This window comes from Neofelis nebulosa, chromosome 2 (assembly GCF_028018385.1).
Source record: "Neofelis nebulosa isolate mNeoNeb1 chromosome 2, mNeoNeb1.pri, whole genome shotgun sequence".
In the NCBI taxonomy this organism is placed as follows: domain Eukaryota; kingdom Metazoa; phylum Chordata; class Mammalia; order Carnivora; family Felidae; genus Neofelis; species Neofelis nebulosa.
The window spans coordinates 13,295,803-13,315,826 of NC_080783.1; positions in this window are offsets into that span (position 1 = coordinate 13,295,803).

Sequence of the window (20,024 nt, forward strand, 5' to 3'; positions counted from 1 at the left end):
GGAGAATTGTCTAGAACACAGCTCTCTGGGCTTCATGCAGAGCGGGACTCCGTGTGTCAAGCTGGCACTGTGAATTTGCATTTTAGCAGGTAGTCTTAGAGTCCAACTGAGGCCAGACCTTCATGCCCAACGACTGCTCTGAGTATCCAAGCTCTACATCAGCTAAAGAAAGTCTTCAGTTTTCAGTAAAGACACTGAACCTTATTCTATCCCGGGTATACCTTGATAATAGTAAGAGTGATTATCCATTTCATCGAAGAGAAATGCCTGCCTGCAGTTTTTTTTTATTTTTTTACATAAAAATTAAATAGAAAAAAAAAACCTGATGGCGAAACTACTTATCCCTTACCTATTCCAGTATAAATTTCCACAGAAGTTTTCTGAAATACCGACCTGACTTACATTTCACATATACATTAAGATGCAGGTGTTCACACATAACTGTGTCAAATAAACGTTAGCCCTAGGAAAACCAAATAAACTTGCTCTACTGGTAACACAATGTTAACAAAAAAAAAATCTTACCCTTCTGATGTCTACATTGATGTCAACTAAAACAGCACAGAAAACCACCCGAATTAATAATTTTACAACTCATGGCTTCAGACATTTGCTATAGGCTTTGTCATGTCTCACAGACAATGTTGTGCTTCTTGATCTTTTTTTCTTTTTCATCCAAAAGTCTTTATGAAACACTTAGTACCTACTGGACCCTCCTTAGACATTTTGGAGATTAGAAACTCTTGACAGACTCTCAGGGAGATGCCGGCCCAGTGAGGACAATATAGCACCTCTGTCCAGAAATGCATCCCAAGCCTCAGAAAGTACAAAGAGTATGACACGGGAATTTAAAGAATACTAATATTTCAACCTGGATAAACAATGAAAACACCATGTTGGAGCACTTGGAACAGAATCTGGGACATAGGAGATGGTCATTAATTAAGCCACCATTGAATGAAATGCCATATGGCTTGGGTTTTTAAGGCCACATACAGGATCTGGACACGAAGACGTGGAGAAGTTAGCTTTCCAGGAGTAGGTAAGATAGTGACGGCTACAGCACAGAGCTGTATGGAGGAATTCGCTTGATGGCAATATAGCGCACCTGAACTAAAGATAGAGCAGGAGACTCATTGATATTAGATTGAGGGGGCATTTCAGTTCTGCTCTAAGGATACTGGTCTTCATTCGAGAGAAAATTGGAAAGTTTGACTGTTTTGAATGGGGGCAGTTCTCATAAAGATTAGTCTAGCAGCATGCATAAAATGCTTTAGCGGGAAGAGAGATTGGAACCAGAAACAGTTAAGGAACTGTGATAGTAGTAGACTTCATGATAAGGCAGAGATGTGGGAAGGGTGGAATGGAATTGACTAGTGCTGTATGTGTGGGATCCACAGTATACAACGCTGACATTTACGCGTGGCCAATGGATGACCTAATGGTAAGCGCCAGGCTTCAAGCCTCTGTCACCAAGAGATTTGAGACTGGTGTGATGGGGGGGGGGGGGGGGCGGGGGAGAGTGCGTTAATTTGGGGACATAAATAGTTTGAAGAATGGCTTAGTAGCCGTATTTATTTTCTGCTTTTCTCATGAATGAACAAGTCTCCTATAATGTTTTTTTTTTCCCTGTCTCTGCCTGAAACCCGGTGTCAAATGTACATATCCATCACCTGCGACCTCATCTTGGACGGGGAAAGAATGAAAAGCAATTATATTCGTTACTGTTCAAATTTGCTGGCGATAAAATCCCTAGAATGGAATTCCTGGCAAGCGGGTGCATTTGCAGGAATAAACAAGCACCCTGTACTTCATACTCATTGCCGACACTGCGGTGAGCTTCAATGGCACGCTAGTCGAATTGCTGCTCTAACAATCTGTTCATTTGGTACTCTCCAGAATCAGCAGAGTGGAATCATTCATATGGTGCTTGTCACTGAACATGAGAATGACAGAAGTCAGCACATTGGCAAAGCCATCATCCATTCATTTTCCTTTTAGAGAAGTACCCTATTTGGCTTCTGTACCTTTTTTTCCTCTTGATTCATTTGTTTCTAGTTTATTATTCAAATCAAGGAGGTAGCTCACGTTCATCTAAAAACAATAGACACGTTTACTTGATCAATGAGTAATTTTGATTTCGAGGGATGAAACGGTAGGGAGCAGGGTTTCTTAAGGATCAGTAATTTGGTTGGGATTGGGGTGTGGGATTTCTGTCTTCTGTGGGAATGATTAATTTGAAAAATTAATTTGTGGACCCTGAACGGTAATTTTTAAGACGTCAATATTTCTCTTCTTAAAGCCAGACAATAAAATTGCATTAAAATTTATGCTTTCTTTGTTTTGGAGAAAAATCATTTTACATAAGAATTACAAACGTCTTGAAAATGCTAAGCTTCTTGAAAAGCCTCCAGGGAAGGCGCAATCTCACATCTTCACCCCTAAGATAGTACCGACACCATAGAAAGAAGAAGACAAGGTGAGTTTGGAAACACTCTGAGTATAATGAAGTTGTCACTGATTATACCTTTTGTCGACGGATCGTAAAGCGCTGTCCATAACAGTATTCGTTCTCAGTCCTCATGAGGTAGGAATGCATTACCTGTATTTTACAGTTGGCTAAACAGGAACTCAATCAAGTTTAAAATCACATGGTGGGCGAGCTGGGAAAAGAGCCCAGAAGATCAGATTCCCAGTTAGTGTCCAGAATCATTAGTGTTGCTCTAAATATGCTCTTCTCCTTGGCTTGTCAGTGAACTGTGACCCCAGAAAATGGAAAGCAAAAAGAAAAAAGAAGGGATGAAAAGAGAGGAAAGAAGGGAAGCCGAAGTGAAGAATGGTTATGGACCCACTTTATTTTGGTAGAAGTACTTACTGTGGAAAAGACAGTCCTGTGACCCTGTCTGGCAATGCCCGTAGACAGTATGGATCATTAGCATCACACATGCATTCATTCACGTGTACAGACACACAGACATGCATATACACACTTTCTAGTAACAACATTTAAAAAAGTGACAGCACAGTGGAGTCATGTTTGCTTCCGTTTGTTGTCTCATTCTGATACTTTAGGCCACATGATCTTGGAAAAATTATTCAGAATTTTGTACGTCAGTTAACTAATCTGTAAAACCTCAGATGGAAATTCCTACATGATATAATTGTCACGCAGGCTAAAGAAGTTTTTTTCATATGTAAAGAATATGAGTTTTACCACTGTCCAGTTTTTTTTTTAATGTTTACTTATTTTTGAGAGAGAGATAGAGTGTGAATGGGGGAGGGGCAGAGAGAGAGAGAGAGAGAGACAGACAGAATCTGAAGCAGGTTCTGGGCTCTGAGCTGTCAGCACAGAGCCTGATGCGGGAATTGAACCCATGAACCAGGAGATCATGACCGCTGAACCGACTGAGCCACCCAGGCGCCCCACCACTGTCCAGTTGTACCCAATCACATAGGCCCAGGGTTTTCCTAGCCTTACCACCACTGCCTTTCTAGATTTCAGACACTCCACCCTCCATTTTGGACCTGTAGCCAAGACTTTAAAAGTAGGCATGTCCTTGCTGAAAAGTTTGGATGGGAAGTTTGGAAAAGCTCAGGTCATCGCTGGGTATCACTTCTGCTGAAGGACCCACGGGAGAAAGAAAGCTGTTCATGGGAGATCGATCTTGATGGAATCACAAAAAGAAAAGCAAATGTGTGTCGGCAAAGGGAAGGGTTCTCCTGACCCCACCTGGGATATTCCAGCTGCCGAGACTCACCAAAGGGGTCCTGCTACAGGAGAGGTGGGGCTTGACAGGGTGTCAATGCTGACCTGAACCTCCCTCTCTGGGTCGCCTCAATTCTAACTCATTAACCTCAACCAAAAGCATGCCCCTGCCAGGTCTCCCCATCATCTCTTGCCCCAGCCCAGTTAATTCCCATTTTGTCTTTAGGTCCGTGAGCTAGGCTGGGCCTTCTTATATTCTCTTCCTAATCTATTGTGACATGAACTCGCTGCCTTGCTTCCTTTGGGACCGCTCTCCAAAAAGCTTTCTTTCTTTCTTAAAAAAAAATCATTTTATTTCAAATGGGGAACTTTGGCTTTCAAGATGTTATTCCCCTTATGGCACCTAAGAGCCTGGTTTAGACATTTTAACAATCAAATATAGTTTCTTCCCTCCTTTTTCCCTTTCGTAATGATTCTAAGTCTCCTCAAGGAAAAATGGATGCCATTGACGCAACGAGGGGAAGAGTTAAGCACAAGAAATGCTGAAAAGCAAAGTACAAAGGTTAATATTTCAGAGCATTATTTTGCCTCATACATGAAGAACCCAATGCAATGTCAGCCACGTATTAAAAATTTAATAAGCACTTGGCCCTATTGTTCTCAGGTCTGTTGCCGCCTGATGTGAGTGAGTCTGGTAAAGCTTTTTGCATGTCTTTATGGTTCCTTCCATCATCTACGGACATTGTATTGTCTACTAAGGATTTCGTTATGTGCCAGGTGCTGTGTTTGTTGCTGGGGATTATTAAGATAGATGCTATGGCCCCATCTTGTGAAATTTAGTAGCAAAGGCAATCATGGTGACACGACAGGTTGCTTAAAAGGACATATTAAAGAGAGATAATATGAGATTTTAGGCAGTCCAGGAAAGGAAGTGATGATGAAAAACGAAAGACATCAGGCTTGTCAGAGGAGGTGATGTTCGAGCTTGGCTTTCAGAGAAATATGTTTTCCTAATGGAGACAGATAAGAAGATAACATTAAAGCACAGGGATCGGCATGGGCAAATCTATGGAGATTCGTAAGACATAAAATTACGAAAAAATTAGTGAGCCCAATTAGGACTATAACAGAAAGAGACGCAGGGGGCGATGGGAGCCCAGAAGGCGAGAGAGCTTGGGTCCAGACTGTTGAAAGCCTTGATGTGTAGGAAGGGGTGGTTCATTAGTTCATCCCCAGGGCACTTGGGAACCAATGCAAATGAGGCATTAACCAACCGATGCATCCCTGCCCCCTGATGAATATTTCACCACAAACCGTCAAATGCTGATAATTCTCTCCCAGTATTTAAGAACAATGTTAAAACAGATCACCAGAGTAATATTAAAAATGATTCTTTGTATTAAGTGTTATAAAAGTCTTTGCTGATAAAGGTGGAAAAACATATATTTTATAAAGTATCATTAGAGGATAATTCTGCCTATGTGACCACAGGCATGGTAAGTCAACAGTTTTGACCTTTTCATTGGTAGAAAAATTGAAAAGTGACTGACGGTTCTCCCAGTGGTGACTCGTGGTTACTACAAGTCAGACTTCATAATTCTCAGCACTAGGTGAGGAGAAGGGCCTCAGGTCTTGGGTATTGTCAGTAGTTCAGTGTCCTCACTTTTTTTGTGATGCCTGGCCCAGAAGCTGTGTCCCAGATGGCAGCACAATTAGTAACTGGACCACAATTGGTCCATGGGATTGACTCTGTTGGTTTTATGTTACTTCCGCTTCGAAATAGCTGTCAGAAATGGGGTTCTTAGATTCTGAAGACACTCAAAAAGGCAGAAAGCAGGAATACGCAAGAGGATTGAATGATATTGTTAGCCCTGGACTGATGAGTGAGGATTACACACAGACTTTGATAGTCTGCCATACCTTTTTGCTGGGGAAACCCTTCAAAAAACCGTAACTCCTATTTATGTGCATGACTCTATTAATTTTTGAAAGCAAGCAGAACTCCATGTGGCTAATCCTTTTGGAAATGTACACATGCATCTTTTATTACAGTGGGTGTGAACACATTGTGAAAAGAATTCTAGATTAGCCATTAGTAGGTACGATGTGATATGTTTCCTTTTTTTCATTGCTGCCTTTGGCCATTTATGAGCACAATTAAATGAACTAGTATACTGTTGAAGTAACTGAAAAAAAATCAATACCATCTCTGAGACTGACAAGCATAACTTTTCTTTACTTGATTGCTGAGTATGGTCACTATAGTAGAGGCTGTCCATGTCCTATAAAACTCACATCTCCTTGAAAGCCTGAAGACTGCTTACTGCAGATGCCCTTGACTCTGTCTGACAATATATATTATTTTTCTGGCCAAGGAAATACAATCACCTAGTACACAGGATAATTTTATAAACAAAGTATACATCCAGATTCCAGATACGGATGTGAAATAAAGATACAGACAAATGCATAGATATGTATAGATATAGGTATGAGATGGTAGGAGATGCATAACAGATACAAGATGTGAGACATAAGGTGATATTAGGGAAAAGATGATATTACATATAGATATAGGTTTGTTGTTGGTGTTATATTTTTTTTAACGTTTATTTATTTTTGAGACAGAGAGAGACAGAGCATGAACGGGGGAGGGGCAGAGAGAGAGGGAGACACAGAATCGGAAACAGGCTCCAGGCTCCGAGCCGTCAGCCCAGAGCCCGACGCGGGGCTCAACTCACGGACCGCGAGATCGTGACCTGGCTGAAGTCGGACGCCTAACCGACTGCGCCACCCAGGCGCCCCGGTGTTATATTTTATCTAAAATGTTTATGGGGTAGAGCAGTTACCAGCTGAGTGAGCCAAGTTATGAAAGATGCCTGCCCATTTTGTGCCATCTTCATTTCCTCTTTTATCCCAAGTCTAATAAGAGAACCTAATGTTATATTTTAATTGTTCATTTTTAAGTTATTAATTCACATTTTCCAAGTAGGCATTGCTTTTGTAGATTTTAGTTTTTTATTTGCCATCAGATCTCAAAATCAAGCATTCAACTTCTCTATTCCTTCCTGAAAAAAAAAAAAATTAGAAATATACTTGGTAATTTCTAAAAAGCACGATATCATATGATGTATCTACATGCTCCAGCCACGGTAAGCAATGAATGGGTTGGCACATCATATGGAACTTAGACCATGTCTGGCACATGGGGAAACCTACACGGGCACATGTTGTGTTGATACTGTGGTGGTTATTACCATAGGGATGGAAGGTGGGGTAGAGGAAAAATTCCTGCAGATGTCTAATAACATAGCTAATTACTGTAGTTAATTTTTATCTTTCATACTCAGCCTTCTAATTCTGCCTGGAGTGCTATATGAAGAATCCAAGTAAGCACCATTCTTGGACACTGAAACACACCGGTGAAGACGACAAAAGAACTTTGCCATCACACGATGACCCAGTAGGAACAGGGATCTGAATTCAGTTCCTTATACTCCATAGCCCCAGACTTCAGTGGCCACGTGGTTCCTCTTGATTGCAGAGAGAAATGAGCCCTGGGAGATCGGATTTCACTGGGATCAGCTTCTGTATTTCCTAGATGCGAAGACAGTCTCTTTGGATAACCACCTACTGTCAAATCAGTACTTCATTCTGGAAGGAAACTGTAGGCAACTGTAGGCTGGTTAACTCCTGCATCATTAAGTCCTACTTCCCTGAAATCTACATCTTTTTATTTTTATTGCATTGTTTAGAAAATTTGAAACACACTAATTTAGCTTATAACAAGGCAGAGTGGTTATATATTACATAGAATTTAAGGTTGTATTATTTGCTGTCTTTCTTGTTGTCTCTTACTTCTAGTAATAAAAGCAGAAGGAAATCCAGACTATGTATCTCAGGGAATGGTTTTCATTTACCTTACCAAAACATGTTGTGGTATTGAATGTTCCCTAATTAAAAGTAATCAAATGTAAACTTCAGTTTTAAAAATGACTGGAGACACAATTGACTTTAGAAAAAGATATATTTATACTCAATTGAGAATTTTACCAATTCCTATTTATTTTTTTCTATTTTTTTTTCTTTTTATGTTAGATTTATAATTTGTACCTATGTGACCTCATTAGTAGACATTCTGATTCCTCAAAGCTTTAAATCAATGTTCTACCTAGCTCCTGATGGTATACATTCAGTCAAATATAAATTTAGTGCTGAGTATATGGAATATGTATAGGAATAAAAATTAAAAACAAATACCTCACAAAGATAACAAGATTAGGAGTCATTATCATAAATAAACACATGCGGGGGAAAAAAAAAAACAGAAAAAGGTGTGAAATGCTCTTAGATAATTCAGAGTATACATGAGTCCAGGAATCAAATTGTGTTAAAAATACTAACACAAAAAATATTTGAGATTAGCTACAAATCGAAGCAGAATATTCATAATAACTTGGAGCGTAGTAAGGTCAACATTTATATTATTTGAAGTAAAAATTATTCCTCTTAATGGAAATTAAAACAAAAATTCAACATCAGGTTTCTGAAACAGTTTGGAAATTTCCCTTCTGGCTACGCTCAAGTCTCAGCCATGACCTAGGTTAGAATTCAGGATAGACTCATCTATTCATTTTATGCTCCCACTCAAAATCTGGGTGGAAACTATAGGGTTGGTGCCATGAGATTAGAACCATATCTCTACCACTAGCGTGAATACTCAATAAGGTCCAGAAACTAGAAATCACAAATGTAATTTACACCCAGCTCTTTCCCAGCTGTGCTATACCTGACCATTGGATTGATTCATTTTATCATCTGGGTGCCCGTCTATATATAGACTTTCTCTACTACCTTGTTCTTTGAAGGCAAAGAGGGCAGCTTTTATTTTTTTCATTATTACATCTTGCATGGTTCCTCACAATAATATTAGCTGCCATTTATAAATTCCTGCCGTGTGGTGTCTGATCTCTTTTCCTGTGTTATTTCAAGCCCTCGCATCTTTGCAAGTTTTTCATCACCATGTTTGTTGGGGATATTAAGGAAAACACCCCGATAAAACAAACTTTCCTTATGACCGCACCCAGGATGAGACCTTTTCCCATTTTCTCCCTAAAAATTCCAAGCAGTCTTTCTTGGATGGAGTTCATCCTGTTCCCCTCAAAGACCTATTTTAAAATGTGTGTGCTCCATTCCCATGATAACCCCAGGATGATCTTGGTATGTAATGGGTCTCTCTGTAAAGAACAGTTTTACCCCAAATGCCAACTAGACCTCATTGAAAAACACTGGCGGAAGATCTTTTATTCATTTCTCTTGAATGATCCTCTCTCTTTTTTTGTGGTGAAATATCTTAAAAGAACTGCATCTAGCTTCATTTAGGCTGCACAGCATAATGCCACTCCAACAAAGCAAAGCAAAACAAAACAAAAAAAAAGCCTCTAGGAGAAATAAAAGAAATGAAGAGAGATTAGTTTCATCTGGACTTGCACTTCCTGTCTTCAGCATCATATCTTCCCAGAGAAATTATTTTCCATCACTTAGTTTAAGTGGTTCCCCCCCCCACATTGACCTTATTAGTTAACTGATAATGCAAAAGATGTTAAATGTAATGTGACTTCTCCTTGACACTTCTCACACCATGAACAAATTAAGAGAGTTCTCTTTACAGCATTGTTTACTATGGGAATAATAAGGTGAGGGGCTCAAAATGCATTTTTATGTACGTTACGGCATAAATCATTCACAAGTGATATCATGTCCGGATCTGTCTCCTCTGACAACTGAGTTGTTTGCAGTGCTGCAGACTGGAAATGACACTGAAAACATGCAGTGATTTAAGAGGCTGGCTGACTCAGGCGCTAGCAATGGCAGAATCGATGGGGCAGGGGTGGGGGGTGGGGGGGGAGAGGAAAGAGATCTTGGACTGTCTGCGTATTCCCATTGTCTTATGAAGATTAAGTAGAAAGGGTTTAAAAGAAACTTTTGTGCATCCAGTCATTCTTGACTTTATAATAAATAAGCTTAGCACACAGGTAACCCATGGGCCTTATCGTTGAAAACCCATCCTTATTTTTCCTGTTTCGACAGCAGCAAACTTGCCATGAGCTGCATGGACACTTGGTGGTAAGAGAGTAAACAGTGCAACAGATAGCAGAAATCCCCCCAGAGACAGCAAAGTTTGGAGAGACAGAAGGTCATTGGGAAAGGAAGCGATGTTTCCTAAATTCCTGTCAAGTTGCCAACCAACGCCTAGGCTCTATCACACCCTCTGCTGGCTGATGGAAGAAACAGCCCCGGATCTTGGTCCAGGATTCACTCCCATCAGTATCATCAAGCCACTGCTTAGAGTAATTGGTACCCACTCAGTCAGGTCTGAGACCAGCCTTGGGCAAGGTGATGTTAGCACGAGCTCTGGGTGTCCTTATTGCATCATCTGTGTCAGAGTCACCTTGTTCTTGACGCTCATTCCACCAGACTTCCTAGTGTAAAAAATCTAGTGTAAAAAATCAATTAGAAAGCTCATTGCTGCTCTTTGCCTCCTTCCTTCCTTCCATCCATCCTTCCTTCTTTTATTTCTTTTCGATGCATTAAAAGTCACAAGAATAGTGATTTTGCTCATCATACTTATAAACTGTGCCACATCCGTCAAGCATTCTGTGCTAGTGCTGGAGAGAAAAATTAGTAAATTTTATCACATTTCAGTAGTCTGATGTCAAGTACAACCAATATTTACTGAAAGCAGACGTGTGCCAAGTTCCGTGTTAGACATGCTTCATCATCAATATGACATCCTCTTAGTGTGGGAGGGCTCCATTCTAGAAGGCAGATAGGGAAATTTCAAAGAATTTTGAAAGAGTGGAATAAATGGTATAATAAGGCCATGACCACTGTCCAGAGGAAGCCCAGTGAGCCCACGGGGAATGGAGGTAATCCAGGCAAGCTTCCTGGAAAAGGTTCCTGTTTGAATTGGTGTGAAGGAGTTGACCAGATAAATAAAGGGTAAGGGACTCCAGGTAGAGGCAATAATTTATATAAATGCAGAGGTAAAATAAGTACAGTGTGAATGGGGCCTAGGTGAAGTTCAGGGTTGCTAGCTGAGCTGTTTTTCTTTTTTTTTTCTTTTTTTTCTTTCTTTTTTTTTTTTTTTTAGCTATCTCACTATTTTTTAAGAATAAGGTGTGGCAAGAGAGAGGTCACAATGAGTCTAGTGATTTGACAAAGCTCTTGCTTCACCAAGTAGGCCATGCAGAATCACTAAGAATTTTTGACCTGGATGTGACTTCACAAGATTTGTATTTTAGCTAGAATTCCTTAAGAACAGTGTGGAGGCAAGCTCTGGAGAGAAGCAGAGAGACTACTAAGGAAGCTCCGCAATAATTACAGTGCAAATGATTAAAGTCTGGATAAGGGAGGAAATGCACAGATTCTCGAAAGATTTCGGGTTTCACAATTGACTGGGCATGGAAATACTGGAGAGAGATAGGTCTCAAGAACAACTTCCAAGCTTCTTACCTGAATAAGATATTGGTGTTCACCTGAATAAGGTATTGGTTCTCACCCAAGTAAGATATTGGTGACAGGTATCATAAGAAAACAAATAGATTTAAGGAGAAAGATGGCGAATTCAGTTTTGATCCTTCAGAGTGGAGAGTCTCATGCAGTATTCATGTAAAAAGTGAAAAAGATGGAGGAAGAGATATGTATTGGGACATCATTCTCATTTAAAGATAGATCATTAAAACCACAACAAGTGGATAGCATTGCCCCAAAGAGTGTTATAATAAAGAGATAGAAATTTGCTGAAATGATCACATTTGAAAAATGGATAAATGGATAGAAGAAAAGGACCACGGGAGAAGGAAAGAAATAAGTAACACTTCATAGAAACCATAAAACTGGAACACTTTGAGAAAGAAATGAAAGATTCTTTTCTACCTGTGTATCTACACATACAGATAAGATAAGTACTATAAATGTTGAATTTCAGACACTACTCGTGTTTTGAGTCAGAACAATTGATGCGACTGAGTATGGGGGTTGGAGGGGTAAAACCACCTGAGAAGTGAATGGGAAATGAAGAATTGGGAAAAAGCCAAAAGCCAAAAAGGAAAAGACTCTGCCACATGTGAATGATTCTCTAGAACGCTGCCGGAGAGAAAGATATGACAACAACACAAGAAGATGTCAATTTGAAAGATATTTGTTCCGTTTCGGTTCATTTAATTTAATTTATGTATTTTATTTTAGAATTTGAAGTGACCAGAAAATGTTTAGCACTGATGCAGTATGAAGGCACAGCCATGGCTGCAGAAAGTTCCAGTGATGAAGGAAGTTCCCAGAGAGATGGGAGTGCTGGGTACATGAGTAAAAGTGAAGGAGTTGGCTTCAAACAGGGTGAGCAATCCCTCTTGCAATTGAGAAACTCAGCACATGAGATTGATGAACTTCCCCTAAGGCCTCCATTTTCTTTTCCGATACCAGTGCCAAAGTTTTCAATGCTTATGATGGTGATGGGATAGGAGAGCGGGCTTAAGGAGATCAGCTGAGGTTTTCAGTGGTCATTATATGAAGAGTCAGCAGAGCGGAAGCCAGACTGCTCACCAGCAGCATTGAGGACCCAACAGCAAGGAGAATCTATCCATTTCTAGAGACACCATTTTAACCAGCTGAGCCCCCGTTCACAGAGCTCTCAGAAATTCAGATTTAAGTCAAGGAGTAGATGGCCGTATTGATTCCAGGCTTGAAGTATTGTTGGCTGGAAATAAGTATAAGGTTGCTGATACACCTTCCAGGATGGTGAACTTTACGTCGTCACACAGGAAGTGAAAACAGGAAGACAGAAGAAAGAGGCTTTTTCAGGGAGAGAAAATGAAGGGATGAGCACAGGGCAGGCTAGAACCCAGGGCCTAGCAAGAATTCATTGGGCACTTCTCTTTTCTGCTCTGTTTCAATGACCTTATGTGGATGGTTTGACAAAAATCTTTGCTGGGAGTATTTACGCCATGGAAATTGGCTGGCACTTCAAATCGGGCCCCAGGTTTCCAGCATGTCTCTGGATGAAAGGGAAGAAACGTGGGCATTAGTGATTTAGAAGCATGGGAGGCCACTGACAGAGTGCAAAATGTTGACACTTAATATCTGTGACATAGGAGGTAATGAAAAGCCAGGCTGTTTTTCTTTTGTTAGTTTATTTTAATAGGTAGAAGCAGAGGTGAAAAAGAAAAAAACCACACACATCAGTGGAGTTCAAGGCTCTTGTAGTCGATGGTTCATAAATGGACTTGTTAAAATTTCCTGGGTAGAGGGCAGAAGTTTGTTCAGGCACCCAAATCCTCCATTGATTGGATGGGACAATCTGGGATTATAGAAACACCCTCTATGAGGGAAAGGACAGAAAGTGATATTATGAACCATGGGGACTCATTTTTAGGCAAGAGGTTTCCTTTTGCTGTTATAACAAACTACCAAACTTTCTGGCTTAGAACAACACGCATTCGTTATCTTACAGTTCTGGAGGCCAGAAAACCAAAACGGATCTCACTGGGCTAAAACCAAGATGTCAGCAGGTCTGTGTTCCCTTCTAGTGGTTTTAGGGGGGAATCTGTGTTCTTGCCTTTCCACTTTTCTGGAAGCTGCCTCTATTCCTTGGCTCATGGCATCCTTTCACGTTGAGAGCCAGCAATGTCGAGTTGAGACTTTCTCATGGTGTCAGCTCTCTGGTTCTGGCTCTACTGCCCCCCCGGTAACACACTTAGTGGCCCTTGTGATTACATTGGGCCACCCTGAATAATCCAGGATACTCTCTCCATCTCCAGGTCAGCTGACAAGCAACCTTAATTCTTCCTGCAACCATACTCCCCTCTTGCCTTGCAATATAACATACAGTTTCCAGGAATTATGACACGACATCTTTGGGGGAGGGGACTATCATTCCGTCTACCACACAAGAGAAGAAGAGGACTGCTTCTTCTAGATTTTCCTAGATTTAATCTATTTAATTGGATTCAATTTAGTGGGTATTTACTGTCCACAATATTCTGTTAGATATGATGATGAGAAGGAGCACTTGATAATGGATAATTTAAGCCTTTATCGGGAATGTTATTTTATTTCTCTTATAAAACATTTAAAATGAAAGGTTTAGTGGCAAAAGGAAGACACTGTTTCTTAAAATTTGGTTCTTTGGATCCCACTGGTGAAAGCTTGCTCATTTGAAGGTTGCTAGGGAGTTGCTAAGGGATATTGTATAGAGAAATTTAAATTTTGCATTACCTGTGATGATCAATGATGAAAGGAAAGGAGACTTATTTCTTTCTTCAGAGGGTTAAAAACTCACAGACTGAGTGCTTGGTGTCCAATAAACATTTATTGAATCAAACTGAATGTCATTGAATATCCTTCTCACTGAGCGATTTTTTTAAATTAGCCTTTAGTAATTTTTCTTAATTAGATTTAATTTTTACTTTGTTGTGATGCAGTTACCTTGGCTGTGACCATTCTCTCTTTTCTTTTATGTGGATAGAAGGGCAGGAAAACTGAGCAAAGAGGAAGAAGGGAGATAGCGTCCCTTGGCGCAGGAAGAAAACTGTAAATGCCACCTCAAATGACAACATGCTGACCCTTATTTTATTGTATCTAGTTAGAGAGTTTCCCTCAGACCAGAGGTTCTTAATCTGTTTTGCAATGTGCATTAATTTAATGACACAAAGAATATTGTTTACCCAACTCCCAGTAAAAAATAATTATACATGTTAGAGGATAGAAAAAACTCCTTCCCTTGTATGGGTTAGCCTTCATCCATTCTGCCCTTGCTACTTCAGGACTTATCTTAACTCCTGAGCCCAGGTCCATTCCTCTCTTCTTGAAGCCACTTGAAGGCACTGCTCCACATTGCTACTGCCTTTGGTGTCTTTTGTATTAACACACTGATTTCCACATGACAAACTCTAAGCAGCAGACCCTCTAGGTGCTAACACACAGGAGTTTCCTCTGCCAAGACGTCAGCCAAGCGTAGGATGTCACAGACCTCCCTCTACTCTCCCTCATTAACATGCTGTCACTAAGAGCCACAATGTATCTGGCTGAAGGCCCTTGCCTCACAGTTACCCAGTGAAACAGTTACTTCAATGTCTGCTTCACTTGTCTTCGGAGAATCAAGGACCAATATCGAAGACAAACATCATTCTATCCTCCAACCCCATCTTTTCCCACAGCACTCCAAAGACATTCCTTTTTTTTTTTTTTAATATTTTATTTATTTTTGAGACAGAGAGAGACAGAGCATGAGCAGGGGAGGGGCAGAGAGAGAGGGAGACACAGAATCCAAAGCAGGCTCCAGGCTCCAAGATGTCAGCACAGAGCCTGATGCAGGGCTCGAACCCACAGACCGTGAGATCGTGACCTGAGCCGAAGTCGGACGCTTAACCGACTGAGCCACCCAGGTGCCCTGAGACATTTCTACCTCTTACCTAAAGACCCCAAAGATTCCATCATTACGAAATTGAATATGAATATGAAATTTTCATGTGTGAAGTATGAGAATGTGACATGGAAAAGTCCAAAGATAAACATAAACATACAGGAGAAAGGTTTACTGAATTCTTCAAAAAAAAAAAAAAAAAGTATGCTTCTATGGAGATGAAAAGCCTAATCTGAAAAGCTTGAAGTACGTCCTAAATTAGTGTGTAAGGCTAATATTGGAGTGAGCCATGTCGAGCAAAGTCTCAACAATATTTAACAAAATCACTCTAAATTTTACCTAGAACTTTAAGCACTAATAGATATCACCAACTGGGGGAAAAAAATGCCATGATGAGAGAAGACTTTTTCTACCATACACATAAACCTTTGAAAATGCAAAAACTAAACACTCTCAAATTTTTGCCCGAGTCTTTTGAAAATGAGCGAGAGGTAAGCTTACCTCCATTATGTGAATTTCAGGTGAATTATTGATGAGAAAAATAATAAATTAACTTATAATAGATACTGTTGGTGCCTTAGCCTATCCTCTCCGCCAACACGGTTTGCATAAAATCTGAACAATTTCTGAAGGTCAGCACCTTCACCAAAGACTTTCTCTCTTCTACCTGGTGATGGATGGAAATTCCAGGGGATAAAATCCAGTTCCCTCAGTAGCCACCAGGTAACGTGTAAATGGGAGTTTGTAATTACCCCAGCTCTCTAGTTTTGTGGGTGGGCTAACTGTGAATGTTGCAGTTCCACAATAGACTAAGCTCCACGTACCTTGTGTTAATAACCTGCCTCCAAAAGCACATGTTAGAGGCTTTCTTTCTTCTCTCCCCGTCTCACTCTCATACCAGTGTTTTCTAGGACCATCACCTAAATGAATTACTCATTCTCATATTCTGTCTCATGGCAGCTCCTGGGGAACCCAGGCACACATTCCCTCACCCCCAAAAGAGTATGAAAACACACGTCATAAAGAAAGAAAATCTATCAACATGAAAATATCTGCCTCCCCAGCTACCAAAGGAATAACCAGCAAAGGAAGAACTAATTTTTTTCTAACCTATCAGATTATCCAAGAGTAAGAAATCATCTTCCCCATTATAAGAGGTATATGCAGAGAACCCTCCCAGACATGCCGAGGAAAACACAAATTGATAAAAATCGGGGGATATTTGGCAAAATACATAGTTTTAAAATGTTTACGTCCTTTTGCTCATTGGGTCTGCTATGATTGCTTCTTTATTAATTTAGTCACTGGGTGAACTTCAATTAATTACAATGTAACCGGACTGAGAGCGTAATTTATGCTAAGTTAAAACAAGAGAGGCGGGGCACCCAAGGACAGGCTCTCAGAGTGTTCCTTATGTTACTGGAAACTGTTAAGAGTGGAGGAGGTGGTCTGAAAGAAAGAATTCTCTTACCTTTCTCCTTCAGCCAGTCCTCTTGGCTCTGATGCTGTGCTGGCCTCCAAGCCCTGGCTCTGATGCTCACCGTTGCTTAGGTCTTGGCATCTCTTTCTCTTGGCCTGTTTCTGAATCTTAACTCTTCCTGAGCTATGATATCGGATCTGGCATTAACTTACTTACTTGTTCCTTAATATTTGACTTGGACTTCATCCAGTTCTGTCACTACTCCCACACTTCAATGGTCACCCATTCTATTTTGTGACTCATTATCACCCAGACTGTGGCTCCATTTTTAAGAACGCACTCCCATGTTCCATGTCTAAATATCATGTGCCAGATGCACTATTTTGCAATTCATGTCCTCAGTGGTAATGGAAGAAAGATAAGACTAAAGGACCTCACGCATGTATATTTCAGAGTCTAAGAATTAGTTTTTCTAAAAATTTTTTAATGTTCATTTATTTTTGAGACAGAGACAGAGCACGAGCGAGGGAGGGGCAGAGAGAGAGGGAGACACAGAATCCGAAGCAGGCTCCAAGCTCTGAGCTGTCAGCACAGAGCCCGATGTGGGGCTCGAACCCATGAGCCTCAAGATCATGACCTGAGCCGAAGTGGGACGCTCAACTGACTGAGCCACCCAGGCGCCCTTGAGAATTAGTTTTTCTAAAACACTAGGTGTCAGCTTAACTTTTCTGCAGAAATTTATTCTGAACCATGAAAATCACCAATAAATGGTAGGAGCTCAAGATTTCTTTATTTGTCTTTTAATCAGGCACTTTTTTGTTTCTCAGAGTGGCACCTTTCTGTTTGAATTTTCTACACACAACAAATGATATCAATGAACAAAACTATAAAATGTTTTCTGCCATTCTCCAACATTAATTATGAGAACTCTTAAAGATACTTTAAAACTTTTCCAGGTTCTCGTGTAGGAAAATGAAACTTCGCTGAGTCCCAGGTTTTTGAAATGATGAACTCACTTGTGACAGCCACATAGCCCAGCGATTCACTAGTGCATGATCAACTGACCACCTGCCAAGATGCTCTGGTGTCTACAGAGAGGTTCAGAAAGGTCACCAGACAGATTTACAGAAGTAATCTCAGCTGATGATTAGAGCTGCTGCTGAAGTTCCAGTCAACAAGATGCCAGGGATCTGAGTGCCAAGCTCGGACTCACATCTTAGTGAACAGAAATGTCTCGATCAGTCAGAGAGGGTATTAATTCCGCAAATGTAAAAGAAGAAATAAGTACTTCATGGAAAATCAGGGTTTTTTTTTTCTAATTTATTGCTAGCTATTTAAAAAATAAATTTACTTTCCATTAGATGTAAAAATATGTGTCGCATTTAGCAGTATATAAACTGTGCAGTAAAGTATACCTATATTCCTGGTACAAATATATTTAAATGATCTCTTTGAATTAGTGATGCATTTGTGGGACCAAATTTCTACTCCAAAAGTGTGTCGTTCTCGGGGAGCCTGGGTAGCTCAGGCGGTTGAGCGTCTGACTTCGGCTCAGGTCATAATCTCCCAGCTCGTGAGTTCGAGCCCCTTGTTGGGCTCTGTGCTGACAGCTCAGAGCCTGGAGCCTGCTTCCGATTTTCTGTCTCTATCTTTCTCTGCCACTCCCTCACTCACACTCTCTGTCTCTGTTTCTCTCAAAAATAAATAAACATTAAAAAATTAAAAAAAATATTTTTTAAAATGCCATTCTGACTTAAATTAACAATATAAAAAATCCCAAGGGGCACCTGGGTGGCTCAGTCGGTTAAGCGGCCGACTTCGGCTCAGGTCGTGATCTCGCGGTCCATGAGTTCGAGCCCCGCATCGGACTCTGTGCTGACAGCTCAGAGCCTGGAGCCTGTTTCAGAATCTGTGTGACCCTCCCCCGTTCATGCTCTGTCTCTCTCTGCTCAAAAATAAATAAACGTTAAAAAAAAATTAAAAAAAAAATCCCAAAGTGTCTAAAGACTGCACTTGACTTCATGCTTTTTTTTTAAATTTATCTAGGTCCTGTATTTTCTTTAAAAACTTATGTATTTATTTTGAGAGGAGGAGTGAGAGGGGCAGGGGCAAAGAAAGAAGGAACAAAAATCCTAACCAAGCTCATCACTGTCAGCGTGGGGCCCCATGAGGGTCTTGATCCCACGAACTGTGAGGTCATGACCTGAGCCAAAATCAAGAGTCAGAAGCTCAACCGACTGAACCACGCAGGCACCCCTGACTTCATGTTTCAATATATGATGCTCCATGTATGGGAATTTAGATCTTTTCCATTATACCTATGATAGGACTATATGGTTGGAGTGGCTTGTAAAGGTTAAAAATGAGAGGCACTTAATATTAGTCATCAAAGAAAGTATTTTTAGAAACTACTAGAAATAAAATGGTCTGAGTGTCCTATGTTTACATAGATTTCATGCTTTCTAGGTATTTTCACTGAGCTATTTGCACTTTATGTCTTACAAGATATTTGTAAAGCAAAAGGAGTCAGAATATCCAAAATTCCACTTTCTGAATGGGCCAGAGCAGAGTCAGGAATTTGTTAGAGGTAAAACAACAACAACAAATTTTGTGGTTCAATTTGGACCTGAATGAGTGTATCTCGGCTGCCTCTTCTTTGTGCGTTTCAGTGCAGGTGACCTTGAAAGAGGTAATCGTCTACTGACAGAATTTTGTATTTAATATAAATAATGAATATGTATTGGTTTTCCAGATAGTATTTTAGCAAATCAGCTCTGAGTGAGACAGTTATTTACTTTACGGTGGAGATAACCTCTGCATGTGATTTATCATGCCTTATAATTACAGTCTGCATATAATGAGTTCATTTCCACGATGTACCATTGAGCTGCTTATTCATAATACTGTTTTAGTGCAGCAATTCAATTAACTATACATATCACTGCTGATTTCTAATGATTCTCCACTTTTAAAAATGAAAAACAGTAGTTCTTTGTATATTTTAATATATCAGCAGAAACGAAAAGGTTTTCTCAATGATATTTGTCAATTTTCATGCAAGGCAGCAAGAAAGGAATCAAATGCATTTATGATCACTTGAATCAAAATAAATGGAAGCTCTACCCTATGCCCAACATTATGAAAAGTTGTTCAGCCTCTCTCTAGAAAATAGAATGGCCACACTGAACTCAGTAATATAGAAAATATCACAAGAAATCATCTACGGATATACTGATGCAAAATTTGCAGAACACTTTTGCATGGTTAATTTCATCAAAACTTCACAATAGCGGAACAAGTAGCCAGTGAAGGATGAGGGGCAGTCTGTCCTGGTACAGGCAATAAGGATCCCCACCATTTATTGCTGATTTTCTTGGTTTAGAATGAATTTCTGCAGAAATGTGAAGCCAATATCCAGTGCTTTAAAAAAAAAATCCACTTCTTACATTCTGGAAAATATATGCATAAAGTCCTTT